Raw genomic sequence first — 20,254 nt, 5'->3', positions numbered from 1 at the left:
TTCTGCATGAAAAAGAACTCAACCAGCAACACCTTGCTTCGACTATTACATAAGAAAGAAGGTCATTTTCAGATAAATATTGAGGTTCATTTGTGATAGCATCTACAGGCATTATAACTAAATAGTCCACTTTTCCTTTCCTTCACCACACGAGGAAACTGAAGTACACATAATCAATCAATTGCAACAAGGAAAGATTGCTAGAAATATGTTGATGTCCATGGGTCTTTTGGAAAGTTTCCAGAGTCCATAATTTTTCCAAAAGGCCTACGCACTGGCATGCCAAGAGCTCAAGTACTCCCAAAGTCCAGAAGAAGGGTTCAGGGCAAAATATTCTGAAAAGAACAAGGCATTCTGAGTTAGCTGTGCTGTCCAGGTTCCTGTCTCTCTATCAGCTCAGCCTATCTAGAACTCTGTCTTCAGTGGTCACGGACATCTCCAAACATTCCCAAAGGTTTCTTATTATTTTGAGTTTTAAAACAATGCCTTTTCTGTTTTCAGTGTATGTGCTCATGTGTGTGTACGACATATGTGTTCTTGTGTATGTGGAGGATGGAGGTTACAATCAGGTTTGTTCTTCAATCATTTCTATCTCACTTGTCAGAGCCTCTCATTGAGTCTAGAGTTCATTGATTTGATTAGATAGGCTGGCCAGTGAGCCACACAAGTTCTACTGTCTATACCGCCAAGGCACCGGTCCTTCATTCTTACACAGGAAGCATTTCACTAGATGAGCCACCTCCCAACCCCCTCACTACTTCGAAATGGCTGAGAAGGCCGCCCCCACCCTCATTCGCCTTGTCTGTTCAGTCATTATCAGCACCACCCACAACCAGACATGGCCAGCCTGCTTCACCGAAGACAAAGGACTTATCAGAAATAACTACTTGATTTGACAGTAGGGACAGATGCGCAGGGGGAAACATTTCACAAAACCCTTCACTTCCCCGTGTCGAATTAGTCAACTTCTAGCAACAACGAGAGCCTGAGGACATCGCAAAATCATGACTTTCATGGGCAATTCCAAAGCATGGCTGTTTACTTGGCCACCCATCAGAAGATTCTAGAGTATGAACTCAATCAAGAACTTTTGTTTTCCTTTGAAACAGGGTCTCAGACGTAGACCAGGCTGGCTTCAACCTCTCCTGCATCTGCCTTCCATGTGCTGGGATTTAAAGCATGTACGACAGGCCTGGCTTTTGGTCAAGAACTTTATTGCTTAAAGAAGACAACCTCCCAGAAAAAAATCTCTGGGCTGTGTCCAGGCACATGCTGTGGATGGCTGTGTACCTTGTTGGCTTAGACAGTGTACTTGATCATGAGAGGTGTAGGCGAGAAAGACACAGTTTTTCACCATGGAAACGCCATTTAAGGTTGATTTCAGGACCAGACACTGGGTCCCCACTGGTCACTGACTCAACTGTCAACTCAGCTATGCCAGCCTGTCTTCAGCCATAGCTTTACATTTCCCAGAAGACTGTGAAAGAGTACCAGGGGCTGCTCACTGGCAGGACTCCAGCGCTGAACAGAGTTTCAGGATGTGTTAACTTCTTACACTGAATTGAGTCAAATGAGTGAGTGAATCATAATGGTAAAACAAAAATGGAAAAAAACAAAAACACAAAAAACACCTAACTCCAAGGCAATGATAGTATAGGTGATAATGTTTAGGTGGGTAGGTAAGTAATCATGGAACCCTCAATACGGGCCAGCAAGGTGCAATCTGAGTTAAAGCCTACAACAACCCTGCTATTACAAGGTAATGGTTATCTGAATTTCATAACAAAGGAGGTAGAAAAGGTGACACAGAAGCAGTCTATCATTGTTACTACGTTAAGTAGAGTAAGCAAGGAAGAAGGGAAAAAAGTGGACAGAAACACATAGTTCAATAAAAACAATAAAAAATAGTAAAAAAAAAAAAAACAGAACAAAAGAGTAGAGTGAACAAAATGAACATGGCAGACAAAGCCTTCTGAAACTGGACTTTGCTTCCACTATAGGCATAAGACTCAGTGAACTAGATACAAGGCAGGGTGACTGTCGGCAGGCTTCGCTCCCGCCCCTCTGGCCAAGCTGTAGTGTGTGGCCTGGAACCGTCAATCAACACTAATACCTTGTAAAACCACGGGTGGAAAGCAAGGCCCCTCCTCCAGAGGAAACACATTAGTACTTTCTAAAAGATAGGCCACGCGGCCTGTCTAAATGTCAGAGGCCCACTCGCAGATTGAGAAGAGCCTTCAATGGCCCTGGAAACCAGCCCTCAAAGCCACCTGTGAATCTCCTCTTGGGTAGGAAAGGTAACTAGGGACCAGGGCGACCTTTCTTGGATGACTCACCACCCAAATGCAGGGGATGTTGTCAAGTTCAGTGTGTAAGACAGAAACCGAATGCACAGACTAGCTGCTACATTGCTGACCAACTGGGCTACAAGTCCTGGGTCCACTGAGTCCAGGCCTAGCACGAACTGAAAGTGAGATGAAATGCAGAGAACCTTCCAGGATCCTAGTATAGATTTAATGGGCAGGAGCACAAAACACTGCACTCCAATACACTGGTCACTGAGATAATACTGCACTCATTTAAATTGGGTGTGGAGACAAATGTTTGTTATCCCGAGCATTTGGGGAAAAGGATTGGGAATTCAAGGTCAGGCTATCCTGTCTCAAAAGAAAAAGAAAGGAAAGGAAAAGGAAAAGGAAAAGGAAAGGAAAAGGAAAGGAAAGGGAAGGGAAGGGAGGGGAGGGGAGGGGAGGGGAGGGGAGGGGAGGGGAGGGGAAGGGAGGGGAGGGGAAGGGAAGGGAAGGGAAGGGAAGGAAAGGAGGAAGGAAGAGAAAGAAAGAAAGAAAGAAAGAAAGAAAGAAAGAAAGAAAGAAAGGAAGGAAGGAAGGAAGGAAGGAAGGAAGGAAGGAAGGAAGGAAGCAAGCAAGCAAGCAAGCAAGCAAGCAAGCAAGCACCTAAATTACTTGCTGTAGAGACACAAACTTGAGACAGAACATACAAGAAACACAGCAGTCACACACAGGAAGCATGGTAAGAAGTAAGTCCAATGACATGTGCTTTGGAAATTAGCTGAGATCTATTGAGGCTTCCCTTTGTGTTCTGTCAATCTATTTAATACTTAGAAAATGATCCTTGCTGCCCAGCCTTGTAAATACTGGCATCTTTTCCTTCTTTTTTGGCTTTTAAACAGCTGACTTTCCCAAATCATGTCTTACTGGACTATGGTTCGAACTCGCATCGACGTTTAGTGTCAGAACCTTGAGGCAGCGTGCTCACTGGGCGACCACACATACTTTTAATTCAAAGAGAAATTGTATTCTGACTTCAACAGGATACAGTTCACCCAAGGTCATGGCGAGGACTGAAGACAGAAAGTGCACTGGATGGTAATTTGCCCAATAACCTGTGAATCTGCCTTTGTTCACTTTGGCACAAAGCATACACAAAGAAAGGCTGGCACGGCCGCTGCACTTACCAAGCGTTCGGAGGTTCCTTAGTGGGTTTCCCAAGGTCTCCCACTGGGCTGTCATTTTCTCAAAAATAAAATCGGAAAAGTCACAGAGCTCTAGTGAGAGGTCCATTTAACAACAAGGGTGCTCTTAAGGACTTCTAAATTAAAGGGGCTTTCCTGTTCTTCCACTGTTTCTCCTACAGAGGCAACTTCCCTGGGGGAGGGGACAGGTGCCGAGAAAGGAACTGCAAACAAGTCTCCTATCCTGGTACCCGTGTCTTACGCAGAACAGACAGAAGCAGACCCTTTATGACATCAATGTACTAAAACAAAAATAGACCTGCTTTACTATGTGGTGCTCGAATAATGTCCAATCACAGTATCTCTGAGCATCTTCTCATTTCTTTGACTAAACTTAAGGGACAAATGCTAGCCTTTGTTGAAAAGTTGGCTCCCTCACTTCTTTCCTTACCTTTGGTTTCCCTGAATGGTTTCTGCTACTGAATCAAGTGGATGTCTACTATTTCATGCTTTCAATGTGGAGAGCAACAACCACATACTTCATGAACGGCTTCATAATGTCAAGAGTGAGGTCGGAGTCATGGGCATTGATGACGGTTCAAACATCTGTTTGGAAGGTCTGAGAAAAGCAGCCACAATTCTGCGCGATTATCATTTGTCCCACTCTGCAAAAATCCACTGGGAGAGTTTAAACACCTAAGTGAACACTTCTTTGGAAAGACTGACATCCGTCTTGCCTTCTGCTTCCTAGTCAGGTTGACTGGGAACTGGAGGTGCCAAGCCTACATCAAGGGCTTATTGAGAGAAGCAATGATGCAATGAATATAACCCCAGCACAGTGTGTGCTTGATGAAGACTCTCAGGGATTCCTCAGCTACCATTATAACCCCCTGTATAGTCACTGCTCACAGTCCCATCCACGGAGACACCGTGCAAGGCAAGATCCCGGAAAGCTGGAGCGCACGTCTCAGAACCACGAAGAGTGATAGGCAGTCTGGAGGGCTGCAAGGAGTGGCAGAGAGTGTTCTAGAGAGAATGAGCCCTGAAAGGGGAAAGGAGCTGGCAAGAATTGGTGACAGCTCTTTTGCAGCTAACACGATGAGCATCCAGGGCCTGTGGCTCATGGTTTCTTCCTCAACAGTAGCAGGAGGCTACAGCGGCCAGCATCTGCAATAGCTCAAGGCACGTTAGAACCCTCATTCTAGAGACATTGCTTCCACTCGTGAACACCCCACTTTAGTAAAATTAGTTTGTCTATGAACTAAATCCTCCTGGTACAATGACCGCAAGGCAAAGGTGGTGCAGTTATTGCAGACTCCCTGAGGAAAGCTTCAAGTTCAAGGCCACCTTGAGCTGCACATTAGGTTCTAGGCCAACCAGGGCTACCGGCAAGACCCTGTCTCACACACAAAAGAAAAGCAGTTTTGCAGAAACTGCAATCTCATGGACTCATGGTCATTAAAACAGCCTGAGAGGCTCAAGCTGGAGAGATGGCACAGAGGTAAAAGGGCTTGGTGCACAGCCTGAGTTCCGTCCCCACATTTAACAAGCTGGAAGCGGTGACTCTGGTCTAATTCCAGTCCAAGCCCAGTTAAGCAGAGATGGAGGCAGAGTCAGGAGAATCAAAGCTCACCCTACTAGCTCAGTGGATGAAATAACAGGAGAGACTCTGCCTTAAGCACACGATGGAAGGAGAGAATTCATGCTCAAAGAGGTGCCCTCTGACTTCCACTTGAACTGTGGTGCATGCATGTAGCTGTCTGCACACACCCACAGGGAGACAAACAGACACCCAGACACACGGGGTAAGTACCGAAAAACGTAGCAATTTTTTAATCCAAAAAGAAACTATAGCGATTCACTAATTTTTGTTTGAGTTGAGATCCAAAGCAATGAATGACTCATAGTTCCTTAACACAGCAAATTATAATTTGCACACTCCTCTGGGAAGAATAAAATGATACCTAGTTAGGAACAAAGTTTGTAAAGCCTAACCACTGCCAGGTGCCTGAGAAACATAAAGGGAGCTGGCATGGACTGCACCCAACCTGTGGGTAGAAAAATACCCACAGATGTGAGAAACCAGTTCACAGAATGAAAAGGTGTGAGCATCCCTCCAGCAAGTGTGTTTGCATAGTCAGTGCATATAGGAAAACACACCCGGGGGAGGAGCTGGGCGCAGAGGCATCAGAGCCTAGCACATGCGTGTACACACATGTAAACCAGGAGCTGATGATTCCCCCAAATAACAGCACCTGCTTGCTTTAAAAAGTTTTCAAAAAGGAAAAGCTTCCATTGTCTCACACCTTCCAATCACACTTCCCAGAAATGTGTCCTAAGAGGAAACACATGCTTTTCTTAAAATTTCTCTAGGTAGGGGCTGGAGAGATGGCTCAGTGGTTAAGAGCACTGACTGCTCTTCCCGAGGACCCGGGTTCAATTCCCAGCACCCACATGGCAGCTCACAACTGTCTGAAAATACAGGGGATCTGACAACTTCACACCAATGCACATAAAATAAAGTTAAATAAACCATAAAAAATTTAAAAAAATTTCTCTAGGTAAACATGAATATGTACTATATGTGCCCATCTTGTTTTTATAAAAAAAATAGGCCAACTCAGGACAAACAGTACAATGGCTTGTCTTTTTTAATTAATTGATGAATATATTTACCCTCAAACACACAGATCTCACTGTGTCTTATAATTTTCAATTTTCAATTTGAAACAATGTCATACTTATAAGGTAAGTTTGAGTATAGAAAATTTCTGTGTAGCATTAGACCTTTCCAAATATTGTTATCTTACTTATATTATTATCACAATACAATTATTAAGTTTTATGTGGAACCCAGAAATGGTGGCATAAGCCTTTAATCCCAGCATTCGGGAGGCAGATCTCTGTAAGTCTGAGGCCAGCATGGTCTCCAGAGCAAGTTCTAGGACAGCCAAAGCTATTGCACAGAGAAGCCCTTTCTCAAAAACAATAAGTATAAATAAATAAATAAATAAACAAACAAACAGAAAAATTGATGATATAAATTTATGTGGAAATTAGTTCTTTTGGCTAATTAAAAACCTTCATTTAAATTTAGCAATAATGGCTTTTCCAAGGACAGAATCTGACCTAAGTCACAAACTGATGAGTCTCCTAGTCTTTTGTGTGGGAGGGGGTGTGGGAGGTGGCTTTGTTCATTGTTTTATCTTTTTATTGTTTAGTTTTGAGACAGTGTTACGTAATGAGACCTTGACTAGTCTATGGAGCCCAGTTTGACCTTGAATTTATGAACTCGTGGCAATGCCCTGTCTTGACCTTCTAAGTGCTAGGATTTCAGGCATGTGTCACCATGTTTGTCTTTGTAGTTATTCTTCTGTGTGTGGGAGGAGTATGTGCATGTGTGTGGGGAGGAAACGGGTGTCTATGAGTGTGGAGATCACATGGCAACCTTGGTGTTCAGACGAAAGGTACCTCCCCTCCTTTTGCTTGAAATAGGGTCTCTCATTGTCTTATATATCCTCCAGGTAATCTAGGTCAGCTGAAAATTTCAGGGATCCACCTGTCTCCAACCCCGTCTTACTATCACTAGGATTGCGGGCATGTGCCACCACACCCAACATTTTCACACGGGTCCCGGGGATTGAACTCAAGTCCTCACACATATGAGAAAAGCATTTGTGTCTGAGCCATTTTCCTGCCTCCTTAGTCTCTTTACTATGAAATTGTTATCTTCAGTCAGTCTTTGTCTTCAGAAGGGTGGCGTCATAGAATGTCTCTCAATTTGGGTTTGTCTTATAATTATTTCATACCTAGTTCAGGGAAGGTAAGAGTATCACCGAGGTCGTGGCTGATTCAAGGACTGAGTCAGGCGAAGCATACTGTAAGATTGAACAAAAATGGGAAGAAAGAGCTCAAAATGTCGGTGAAAATACCCAAAACAGGCTACAGAAGTCAACTTTAAGGACATAACTAATGATCAACTTTAGGAAAATCTGGGTAACAATGTAGTTTTATTCATGGATTACAACAATTTAGCAAAATCCCACAAGTACATACTCCAATAAATAAGATATATTTATTTATTTATTTGGTTGGTTGGTTTTCCGAGATAATGTTTCTCTGTAGCTTTGGACCCTTGTGCTGGAACTAGCTCTTGTAGACCAGGCTGGCCTAAAACTCACAGAGATCCACCTGATAAGGGGCATTTATATCGTAAAATGAAGTTCTGCCTTATAGTAGACTTCTGGCTAGCAAATGCTGAAGTCACAATGAGAGAAACTTATTGGCAAACAGCATAGCAATAACTCACTCGAAAGAATTCTTGATACACTAAAGCTAGTTAAGGGGAAATGCAATCAGAAATAAGATAAAGACATGGCTCTGAAGGGCTTCCCAACAAGACATCGAAAGTCAGAAGAACGGCATTTTATGAAGAGAAATCCAGCACATCCCACTTTTCCAAGCAACCAGAATAGATGCACAGACCCTATGCCTCCTAGACTGGCAACACTAGGAAGACATGACGACGTTTGCCCTGTAGCAGCTGCTGTGCTCCTGGTACTGGCCAGTGAAGCCGTACTCAAGGTTCTACTGTGCTGTAGAATCGAAAGAAAGAAAAACATGGATGAAAGCTTCCACCACCATCTCCAGAAAACAGACTCCTCGAAGTGGAAGTAGGGGCTGAAGTCTGCACACACTCTAACTTGGAGACGTATACCAACCTTCCATTACAGAGGCAGATCCACTCCATCTCCAAACCTCGCCAATAACATGTGGGAGTCCTTGCTCCCTGGCTCCTAAAATACTCTGTCTGGCCTAGGCCCCTCCCTCTGGGGAGGATTATTAGCATACTAAAGGCACACAGGCCTTCCCTCTGCAGAAACTGGTGAGACCGAAGCCATTGCCAGCTCTACTGTGCAAATGGAAAATGTGAAATTTTGCTCAAAGCTTGCTACCAATAATGTCTGAGTTTAAGAAGCATTCTGTGTTTGTGTGACATCAGGTGCAGGCTTCTGAGGACCCCGCTCTGTCCTGATAAATTCCTCCTTTAAGGCCTATCACTCTCTGAGCAACGAGCAGATGGGGCAGACAACGCAAAGAGAGCTCCCGTTCATCACCCCTTGACAGAAACGAAGCTGGAGAAGGTGGAGAAGGTCTGTCACCAGCACCAGAGCACACAGGACACCTAACACATTCATGGTGCTCACCATCTACTAAAAACCGCTACATGCAGAGACCTACTATGCAGACATGTTACAGACAAGACCTGCTACACACACACTTGGTACACCGAAAGGTCTTCTATGCATACAGACCTACTGCACAGAAACCTATCATGTATACATACCTACTACACACGAAGAATTTCTATAGATGCGAACTTACTGTAGACTAGACCTGCCTGATGCATACCAAGATCTGGTTTAAAAACTAGTCTTGGGGGCTGGAGAGATGGCTCAGCGGTTAAAAGCACTAATTGTTCTTGCAGATGACCTAAGTTTGGTCCCTAGCACCTACATGGAAGTCCACAAAAGCCTCTAACCCCAGTTTTAGGAGAATCCTTGCCTTCTTCGGGCCTCTATGGGCACCAGACATTCACGTGGTCAACCTATACACATACAGACAAAACATACATGCACACAATATCAGAATAAATATGTCTTTAAAAGCTAGTCTGGGATATGTCAGCCTGTGTAGAAAAAAAAAAAAGGATGGCTCAACACCTGTGGTAGTTTGAAAGACAATGACCCCACAAAGGGAGTAGCACTATTCGGAGGTGTGGCTTTGTTGGTGTAGGTGTGGCCTTTTCGGAGGAAGTGTGTCACTGCGGGAGCAGGCTTTGAGGTCTTTTGCTTAAGCTTTGCTCAATATAATAGTTGATTTCCTGTTGCCCTCAAAATGGAGGACTCTCCTCTATCATGTCTGCCTGCATGCCGCCATGCTCTCCACCATGATGGTAATAGACTGAACCTCTGAACTATAAGGGAGCCACCACAATTATATGCTTTCCTAATAAAAAGTAATAATGTTGCTTCACAGCGACAGAAACCCTAACAACAACCACACCAAAAATAGTGACATCGGTGTCAGACCTGAGAAGAGCAGGAAGGACTGGGGACAATGCTTTATATAGGGATAGCCAAGACTTCATGCCTCTAAGCACTCTAGTCTTGGTTAGACAGAGGCAAGTTGGCAGTGGAGAGCAGAATGTGAGTTTTGCAGAACACTGCCAAATATTCCTAACCAATTACCTACAGGCAACATCTTTATATACAGACTTAGAAAATCTAAGAGGAGAGAGGACAACTCAGTTGTCCAAGTTACTAGACTACTTTTTTAAATGATCAAGAAATTCAAAGCCAAGGCAGGCGTGCCTGGGCTAGGCTTCAGGTTTTCTCTCCATCCACAAGACCTGTACACTGAATCATGTCCCCTCTCCCGATTCCTGGGCGGAACACTTATGATGGCTGATCTCAGTTGTCACCTTGACGACATCTGGAGTTAACTAAAACCCAAGCATCTGGGCCTACTTACGAGGGATTTTTCTTGATTTGGAACATCTGAAGTCTGAGGAGCTACCCTAAATCAGGGCCGCAGCTTCTGGTGGCAGCCTACATAAAAGGACAGTGAAAAAGGAAGCTTGCTTTTTACCTGCCTGCCTTCCAGCTCACTGGCAAGTTCATCTGTCCTGAAGTTGAGGCATTCCCTCTGATACGAGAGCCTACACCTTTGGGATTCCAACATATCCTGGAGTCCAGCTGAGATAGAAAGCTGGTCTACTGAACAACTATGGGTTCATGGACTTTTTGTCAGGAGACAGCGTTGTTGGACTATGGAACCACAGTCTATAAGCCACTCTAACAAATCCTCCTTTAGTATATATTCATCCTATCGGTTCATTTCCTCTGGTGAACCCTGACTGACACAACACCCCACCTCCGTGAGACTCTATCAGAGACGAGATATCCAAGGAGGTTAGGAAGAAGACAGGAGGTCTCATTGACAGAGGTCTGGTCTCATAGGGTAAGTGTGAAGAGACATGAAATGGGGCTGGCGAGAGGGTTTTCTGGCTGCAGGAGCGTGCAGCCTAGCCTGAGGACCCGAGTTCCATCCCAGGAAATGCCACAGTGGCAGGAAAGAACTAAGACCAACAAGTTGTGTTCTGACCACCATCTAGGTCCCCACACGCACTCACATGCAAATGAGTATTTCTTCTTTAAAGGAGAACAAGAAATTCCAGATAGTCCCACACCTGAGCCCTTGGCCCCGCTGTGAAGACACAAGAAGGCAGACATCCATACGCTAACATGATACCCCCACCAGACACTAAACTGTTAGTAGCTGGTCCTTGGACGTCTCAGTATCCATCACTCTGAGAGAACTTCAGGCTGCAGTCATCCAAAATGGGAATTTTGCCATGGTAATGAGCAGAGACCAAGACAGGACATCTCCATAAACCAAACTAGGGCCAAGATTGCTTTCCTCCTCACTCATAGCCCCCAATCTATGCAGGTATCTGCTTTTAATTATATATATATATATATATATATATATATATATATGTATGTATGTGTATATATATACGTGTATATACGTGTATATATACATATATATGTGGGGTTGTTTAAATAAGAATGGCACTCATAGGCTCAGATATTTGAATGCTTAGTCATCACAGGATGAAACTACTTGAGCTACTTGAGGAAGATTAGAACACTTCCTTGTTGGAGGAAGTGTGTCCCTGGGAGTAGACTTTGAGGTTTCAAAGGTCCATGCCAAACTCAGGCGCTCTCTCTCTCTCTCTCTCTCTCTCTCTCTCTCTCTCTCTCTCTCTCCCCTCTTTCTTGCCCACGGATCAGAATATAGAACTCTCAGCTACTTCTCCAGCATCAAGTCTGTTTGCATGCAGCTGTGCTGCCCCACCATAACAATAGACGACTAACCTCTGGAACTGTCAGCAAGCCCCCAATTAAATGTTTCATTTTATTAGAGCGCCTTGGTCATGGTGTCTCTTTCCAGCAACGCAACAGTGACTAAGAAGATATGACTGTCTACATCATTGTAAATATAAAACCAAAGATATTTTATTAAAAAAAAACAGATCTTGTTTTCTTCCTCCTAAAAGGAAGTGTTTAGACAAGGTGTCAGACAGTCCAGACTAGTCTTAAACTCACATTGTAATTGAGGCTAGCCTTGAACCCCTGATCTTTCTGTTCCCATGTCCCAAGTGTTGGGTTGAGCAGTATATAACACTCCTAGTTAACATGTTCTTCTCACACCCAACTATGGCTGCAGTCCTTGCATATGTTACTTGGAAAAGGGTCTTTGCAGACATGACCAAAGTTAGAAGTGGTATTTGAGGTGCGGATGGAAAGTTGATCCACATAAGTACAGAAGCATAGACGTAGAAGAGTGGGCCAGGGGCAAACAGCTAGAGAAACGTGCCTGCAAGCTGAGGAAGGCCTAGCATTTCCAGCAGACATCAGAAGTCCACAGGAAAGGGGCAAGTTCTTCCCATGGATCATAAGGACATTGCCCTATCAGACTTGTCGCCTCCACAGCTATGGGAATGCATCCCAGAGGACTTGAGCAATCTCGCTTGTTTCAGGTTGTAAAGTACCCCTAGAAAACTAGCATACACCCTGTGCTGGCTTGTTTTATGTCACCTTGACACAAGCTGGAGTCATTTCGGAAGAGGGAGATCTCAATTCGGAAAAATGCTTCTAGTGGATGGCAAAGGGTTATTGTGCATTTTCTTGGTTGATTATTGAAGTGGCAGGGCCCAGCTCACTGGGAGTAGTGCCACCCTTGGGCTGTTGGTCTCAAGTGCTAGAAGAAAGAAGACTGCATAAGCCACGAGGAGCAAGCCAGGAAGTAAGCAGCACTCCTCCATGGTCTCAGAATCAGTTCTTCTCTCTGGATTCATGCCGTGACTTCTGTGAATAACGGCTACAAAGCTGTAAGAGGGAAATAAACCTACAAGTTTGCTTTTGGTCATGTTGTTATCACAGCAACAAAAATCCTCACTATGATATGCCCCCAGTGAATCTTCACACTTCATTGAGTAAGACTGACTGAGGGTATAAAGCCATGTAGGAAAAATTTAACTAATGGACAAAGGCGAGTTTGCATACAGATGGTCATGCATGCAAAGTCATGCAATTCAACCATGCTGAAGAAGAGGCCTGAGTCATGACATGAGCTGTACTAACTCAAATTCTTTCAGCTTTAGAATGACAAAACTTTTGTTGACATATCTGGTTAGGAAGGAGAGCGCATTCAAGGGACATTTCAAAGGAGGCTACTATGGCCTGAGCATCTATGTCCTCATAAAATTCATGTGTTGATCCCCTCACCGCCAAGGTGACGGCACTTGGAGATGGGGCCTTCAGGAGGTGATAAAGTTATGAGTGTGGAACACACAATAAGTGTCCTTAGAAAAACACACCAGAGAGCAGCCTCACCCAACCCACGGGGTGAGAACTGGAAGGCGAGCTGACCATGAGCCAGAAAGTGGGCCCTTGTCCCATGCCAATGCTATGAGCACACAATCTGGGACGTCCAGTCTCCAAAGCCATGAGAAATCAATCTCCGTTGTTCAGCAGCCACACAGCCGATGGCCCTTGATTATAGCGCTAAGACAGGAGCAACGGGGCAAAGAGGAAGCAGAAGCCAGCAAACCCTTTCTGCTCTGTACATATTGGAACGTGAACAGGGAACAGGAAGTTCTTGTGTCTGATGGGGGACTTGTGTAGGTCTATGGGGTCGCAGGAAGTGTATCAGTCAGCCTGCTGGGGGCCCTTTAGCAAGCGGGCCTCTGCACAGAGGAAACCCCCTCAAGAAGCACCTGCCCTCCTCTTCCCCCCAAGCCGGCCTCATTTCCCCTGTCAGCATTGCCCTTGGTCTATTTTGACAATGTTACTTCCTATGCCCTTGCATACCGGGAGCTCTGCCTACTCTGGGGACTGACCAGCGTAGTGGAAAACCCAAAGTCTACCCACCATGCGCAGAAGGCTACGAAAATGGGGGCTGACTGTGAGATCCACCCCCAGCCTGTGGGCCGGAACATGATAGGCTGCAGCTGGGAAACGGGGCTTCCTGGCACGGGCTACAGAGGGAGAGGGTGCTGCAGGGGAAGCGGGGAATGCACGGAGTTGTGGGGGTTGTAGTTTAACAATGAGGGTAGCGATAAACACTCTTGGGTCTCCAAATGACCAGTTAGGATATGGATTTCAGCTCACGCGACTAAAGGAAATGACTGGCGCTCTAGAGACACATTAGGCTCATCAAGGGAAGATTCATGGGACTATCTTGAGGTGATGAGAAAGGGCAAGACAAGAACTGAATATGGGAGAGGGTAAGAAAAAAAAATGGTGGCGGATAGAGGGGGACAGGGGACAGATGGACAGTAAGCACCAAAGCAAATACACTTCCTCAGAATGGGAGGCAGAGCGGTAGGTATCAGAACCCTTCTGGGGCATCGTGTCTAAGAGGGGTGGGGCTGAAGCTTGATGCAAGTGTGGGACACACAAGAACATCGGTGTGAGCGAGAGAGAGAATGCTGCCAGGGTAAAGTACTGCTGCGGTGACACTGTAAGGGACAAGGCAAATAGGAGCTTCCAATCTTCTTTTGAATGGTCATGTCTGGCCACTTTGGCTTACAGTCCTTCGGAGCCAGGCATTTGCTTCATTTGAGCCGCGGGAAGGAGCATCCACAAGAACAATAGCCGAGTCATTCCTGAGTAAGTCATCCAGCATAGGCAGCATAAGGATTGAAGAGTTGATGAGATGAGCGCATGGGACATCAAATACTGCTGAGCTGGTCTTACTAGTACAAGAAGCAATGCCCCTCGTACTGTCTTTACCGCCATCGGTAGTTCCTGGCGCCACAGACTCCTCCACCAGCAGCACAGGGAGCAGCTCATTGGTGGCTCCAACACTGCTGCGGGACTCCTGATGTCCAGTGTGTCTCCAGAGAAGGCGCCCACACATTTGAAGGAACGGCCAAAGCCCTAGATGAACTCCCATCACCTTGAGATCACAGGTTGGAAAAGTGAGGCATCCCATGGGCCACAAGGGTTAAGACCGGAGCCAAAGCTCCCTCCTTCTAATCTCCACAGCCCAATGCTCTGAACACAGCCGTGCTCGATAAACATCTAACTGACATCGGAGTGAAGATGAGACAAATATTGTCACTCAGTAGGGGCTCCATGCCGGGTAAACATCAAAGTGGGGACATAGCCAGATAAGGACAATACTAGCTCATGATGATTCAACTTGGTCTCCTCGATGTAAAATTTGAATTGCAAAGGGCTGCCTTAGTGTCCACAGCAGTCTGAGGGCCCTCAGCCTGTGGCCTGACATGGATGTCAGCCAGCTGAGACAGACTCAATTAGATACATTGTGTCTACCCAATGTTTCAATTTGGCTAGGCCAGGAGATACTTGGAGACACCGTAAATGGTACTTCCGAGGAGGCTTTTGGTGATGGTGTTTCCAGACAAGGAGGGAAGAAGAGAGACTGCCGTGGGTGGCTTGACCAGTGTGGGCGGGTATCACCCACCTCACTCAGAATCAAAACCCAGTGGTGATGAGAAAGCTGAATAAGGAGACAGGTAGATTGAATTGCCTTCTATCTCCGCCTGGGTACCTGAACAGAGACAATGTATAACTTGGTTCCTCTATGCATATCACTGGTTGCCTAGTCTCCAGATACATCCTGCCAACCATAGAAAGTCACCACCTCTATGACATGAGTCAATGCTTAAATGAAAAGCAAACCCTTCTCCATAGAGACATCGATACAGAGATACACATCTCTCTTTACTGTCCGCTGGTTCTATTTCGCCAGAGAATCCCAGCTAATACACCTGTTATATTTCAATGACAGAGAAAAAGGTCACCCATCCACTGTTAGCACCTCAACCTGCGACTGCCCCTGACTTGTCACAGTTAGGGTGAGCAGGACAAGGAAGGAACCGGGGTAGTCTGCCATCATCACAAAAGGTACTAATAGAAAAAAGAGCTGAGGCTAAGGAAGATCTCAAGGCAAGTCACACAAGTGCCAAGCCCAGCTCTTTATGACTGGATCACTTCCCACAAAAGCACTGTAGGGACAGAAAGCTGTTCATCTTCAGAAGAAATCGAACTGGGAGCCGAGGGAAAGAGGAGGCAGAAAAGGAGGGCAGGAGAAGTGAGGGGATAGGGAAGGGATGTGGCACACAGCTGGAGAAGAAGACAGGAGACAGGCAGGGCATCAGGCAGGTCCCAGTCAGTTTCAGGGCTAGGTTCAGAAGCCCTGTGTTCTCATGTGAAGGTCATAACTAGCAGCTTGATCCCAGGCCATGCAATCTCCCCCAGACTCCAGCCTGGGGAAACGGTAGCCATGCTCTTGGGAAATCCCTAGGTACAGGGACAGCAGCTCTTCCTCCAGACCCTGCACAGTGGCACGTTGAGGCATTTCAGTAAACACAGAGCCATAAAAATAAAGATTTGTGCAATAAAAGAAAGCAGACAGCATAGAGGGGGGAAAAAACTTTATGAACTGTGAAGTCCTAAGCAGATGGCAAGGCTTGCTTTGCCTCTGGAAGCAGGCAGGAAAGCCATTGCTTGGAAAGGTGTATAATCTTTTTGGAAGGCCAAAGTCAGAATTCTGAAATTCTGTCAACCCAAGTGTCCCCAAGCATGCCCTTTGAGCCTGTGCTGATGCCAAAGGGTCGGACTAGTGAGAGAAGATCTAGAACCTTTACTAAATATGTATTATCCTGGAAGAAGAGCTGAAGACCAAGAAAAACTAGCCTGCTTCCACAACGCAGATCAGAGATTGCTGATACAATAATAGGCCCTGCAAATCCCACACTCAGGCCTTCACTGTGGTACTAATTCCTCTTTTAGTTACAGCTGGGATGCATGGTCCTCTGTGTGGCCAGCTGCTGGATCGACACCCACAAATGCTCTGTGACACTGTCTTTAGGGGCAGGACCAGCTGCTGCTCCCACCTCTACAGAACCCCAAAGCGATGGGCATCACTGAGGAAAGTCAGTGACCGGGCATAATCAGAGGCAGACGTCATCAGAAGAGATAAAATTAGGCATGTTTCTTTTCCCTAGACATACAAATCCCTCCTCTTCATTTGCCTTCGTGTTTTGACGTTCATTGAACTCTGCCTTTAGTACTAAAAATATACTCCGGGTCAAATGCAATGCACCAAAACCTCAATATGAAACCACAAGAAATAGCAATAGACAAATGGGCCAATCCTGGGGGTGACTCGAAAAGTCGTGCTGACAAGGGTAGAGCGCAAGAGGGCCAGGACTTCTTCCGACTGTGAACACAGAACAAAGGACACACTCTTTCCATGGGTACCGTGTGACTAATGAGTACTGTGGGCTCATGTCTAAAGGCAGGAAGACAGAAGCCCACAGACATCCTAGCACCAGAACCAAAGGAGGTCAATGAGGGCATAGTAGGCACAGAACTAAGAATAGTAGATGGGGAAAGAGAAGCTGGAGGGGGCTGAGGGCAAAAGGGCAAGAGAAAGGCCAAAAAGTCACTCGTCTGTGTCTTTTGTCTATTTTCTATACAGCGCCTTAGTTCTGATAGTTTATTAATAAAAAAGGGACCCATTTTAGCTCATGGTTCTAAAAAAGAAAATATAAGGCCAGATAACTATATCTGGTTGGTGTCTGGAGAGTATCTTAGGGTACAAAAGTGTACTGACTGGTTTTGTGTGTCAGCTTGCTACAAGCTACAGTCATCAGAGGAAGGCGCCTCCGCTGAGGAAATGCCTTGTTGAGATCCAGCTGTAAGGCATTTTCCCATTTAGTGATCAGTGGGAGAGGGCCCTGCCCATGGTGGGTGGTGCCATCCCTGGATTGCTGGTCCTGGGCTCTATAAAAAGGTGGGCTGAGAAAGTCATAGGAAGCAAGCTGGTAAGCAGTTCCCCTCCATGGCCTCAGCATCAGATCCTGCCTCCAAGATCCTGCCCTGTTTGAGTTCCTGCCCTGTCTTTCTTCAGTGATAAACAGCAATGCTGAAGTATAAGCCTAATCAACCCTTTCCTCCCTAACTTGCTTTTTGGGCAATAGAAACCCTAAGATAGAAGGGATGTGAATTCATCCGTAAGAAGAAGAGGAGAGGGATGAGTCAAGAGCCATAATAGTTGACCCATTCGATTTTAATGGGGTGGGGTGGGGGGGGCTGTTCATGAGGGCTTCACAACTTCACCTGGGTGTTACTCTCTCGAATACTATACATCATGGACTTAATGTGCCAACTCATGAACTCTTAAGGGACATACTCATCCGGAGCACCAACCAGAAGGGGAGGAGCTCATCCTGTTGCATGCCCGAAGTGGTACTGGAGGGGTGGGGTGAGAGAGAAAAATACTGAGAAAGTCTGAAGCCAGACAGGCAAGCCATCAGAAAGAGTCTCAAGGAATACGTCTTCCCATTTGAAGCTATTCTTCCAGCCAGGTTTTGTGATCCTTGTGGCTCTCCATACCCAGTGGGCACTGGTCTATTTTTCAAGTGAGAAAGGCTCCATGGTTTTCGTCCTTCCATTTCACAGAGGCCAAGTGCATGGGTAGGAAAGGATGGTTGTCCTACTGGCAGAAGCAGGCCATGGGCAGACAGCCTCCTGGTGTGACAGCAGCATTTTCAACACAAACAGAACTACGTACATGAATACTAATGTGGGCATTGGGACTCCACCCCAATGGGCACCTCCGCCCCAGGACTGTGAGCCCGAGAACCCCAATCCCTGCCCTGTCTTCCTGCACCTGGCACCTGAATTCTAGGCAAACGCTATCCTTTTCACCAGCACACAGACTTGCTGGGGCTCTCCTCTGTTCACGGAAAGTAGACGACACCACTTATTTCCACGCCATGGCAGCAAGGGGCAACTGCTCAGCTCTCAGGAGTCTCTGTCCTGCTGACTGGACTCCCTCTGCCCTTCTCTCCCATTTGGGGATAGGTCAGCCTTCAAGGAGAAGCAGAGAATAGTGATGAACATAAAAGGCTAGCACATTGCTATGCCTGTATGAACGTCTAGCACCCTCCCCTGCTGCGTTCATCATTCAGCAGTTCACATTTCCACATCCACTGAGAGGCCTACCCTGGACCAGGGACTGTGTGAGTAGTGGAATAAACAAGACTACCCTAACTTCGATAAAGCTCTCTGGTCAGGAGAAGTGGCCAGAGGAGAGATGGAAGTTACATCCGACTGCAGAAGCCACAGTATGACTGCTCATTCCTTAAACTGCCTGCTGTGGTCCAGTTTAGGGAGCAATCAGCTCTGCTTAAGATTCACTGGAGAGGGGCTGGAGAGATGGCTCAGTGGTTAAGAGCATTGCCTGCTCTTCCAAAGGTCCTGAGTTCAATTCCTGGCAACCACGTGGTAGCTCACAACCATCTGTAATGAGGTCAGGTGCCCTCATTCTGGACTGCAGACATATACACAGACAGAATATTGTATACATAATAAATAAATAAATATTTTTTTAAAAAAAAGATTCACTGGAGATTCACAAGTTACTACCCAAACAGGCTTGAGGCTAAGAAAAAGGCAGAGACAACAGCAGACCAAAACTTTTAATGGTCTGACATATAAAGGCACCCTATATGCTGTCATTGATAAATTGTAAGTCATTAATCAAGAAAAAAAAAAGATCCCTCTTCTGTTTCTGAGGCATTTCCTCTGGCATATCTGACAACTCACTGAGCTTGACCCTTCTTCCTTTCCATCCAGTGGCCATAGCACCTAAGTTGGAAGAAACTCATGGGATACATAGTCCTACCAAATAACACTCTGAGCTCAACAAGACTCAATGGAGCGCAGACAGGTAGGATGGAAAAACATAGGTCTGTAGGAAGCAATTGGGCTTTAAGTCTTAGCCTCACCAGGGTAGCCACAGATTTAGTAGGATCACAACACAGGATGGAGGCAGAGGAGAAAACACAGATTATGCGAGGCAAAAAGGAAGATCTCATGGTCTGGGTGCCCCAAATGTTTTCTGACCTCATTACAGGACCCTTTCCCACTTTCTGTTCCTCTCCCAGGGCAGTTGTCCACAGCAAATCAACGCAACTGATTCTCCTATGAGGCAGTGGGTTCTCCTGTTTGGAGCAGGGAGCATGTGCTAGGCACTATGGCCAAACAAATGGAAGAAATACTGAGAGAGAGAGAGCAAGGCATAGATGAATGGGAAGCCAGCTTCCTAAGCACTTTTAATTGCCACAGGAAGACCTATAAAGAACACTAAAACATACCCCAAATCCTGCCACGGAGACTACCCATTCCCAGAGTTAAATTTTGTTTCCACAAGGCTCAGAAAGAGACCATTCCTCACTTACCTTAATTTTCCAAATCCCCAAATACTCCAGCTTTATTTTAGAACAGGATGATCCTCAAATCCTTCTGGAATGCTTAACGGGTATGCTAGGATAAGCAAGAAGAGGGAAGAGATGGGTCAGTATCCGTGCTGAACAGATTGGGGAAGGTGGTATCTCATTCATTGAAAAAAAAATAAAAACTAAGAGCTGGCGAAATGGATCAGCAGTCGAGTCCAACTTGAGTTCAATGATACAACCCCCATTGTGGAGCGAGAGAGCTAACTCTAATGGGTTATCCTCAGACCTCCATGCACACTCTGACATACATAGACACACACACACACACACACACACACACACACACATACACGAAATAACAATAGGTTGATCGATTAAGTAAATAAATAAAGCAAGGGAAGGAAACGCTGGGCCAACTATGATAGAAAGAGCCT

At 45.7% G+C, this 20,254-nt stretch overlaps 1 long non-coding RNA gene across 9 annotated transcripts in view; it reads right to left on the bottom strand.

Annotated features, from left to right (window-relative positions):
- The window catches only part of LOC125415053 (uncharacterized), a 207,092-nt gene that overhangs the window by 48,989 nt on the left and 137,849 nt on the right, over positions 1–20,254 (bottom strand). For all 9 annotated transcript variants that reach the window (XR_015735605.1, XR_007236504.3, XR_014997994.2 and 6 more), the window contains one exon: positions 19,824–19,908. This is a non-coding gene — a long non-coding RNA (uncharacterized LOC125415053). The remainder of the gene's footprint in view (positions 1–19,823; positions 19,909–20,254) is intronic.

The sequence above is a fragment of the Myodes glareolus genome, chromosome 19, assembly GCF_982192425.1.
Source record: "Myodes glareolus chromosome 19, mMyoGla1.1, whole genome shotgun sequence".
Taxonomy (NCBI): domain Eukaryota; kingdom Metazoa; phylum Chordata; class Mammalia; order Rodentia; family Cricetidae; genus Myodes; species Myodes glareolus.
The sequence above is the reverse complement of the archived record's forward strand: the minus strand, read 5'-3'. Positions and strand labels throughout refer to the sequence as shown.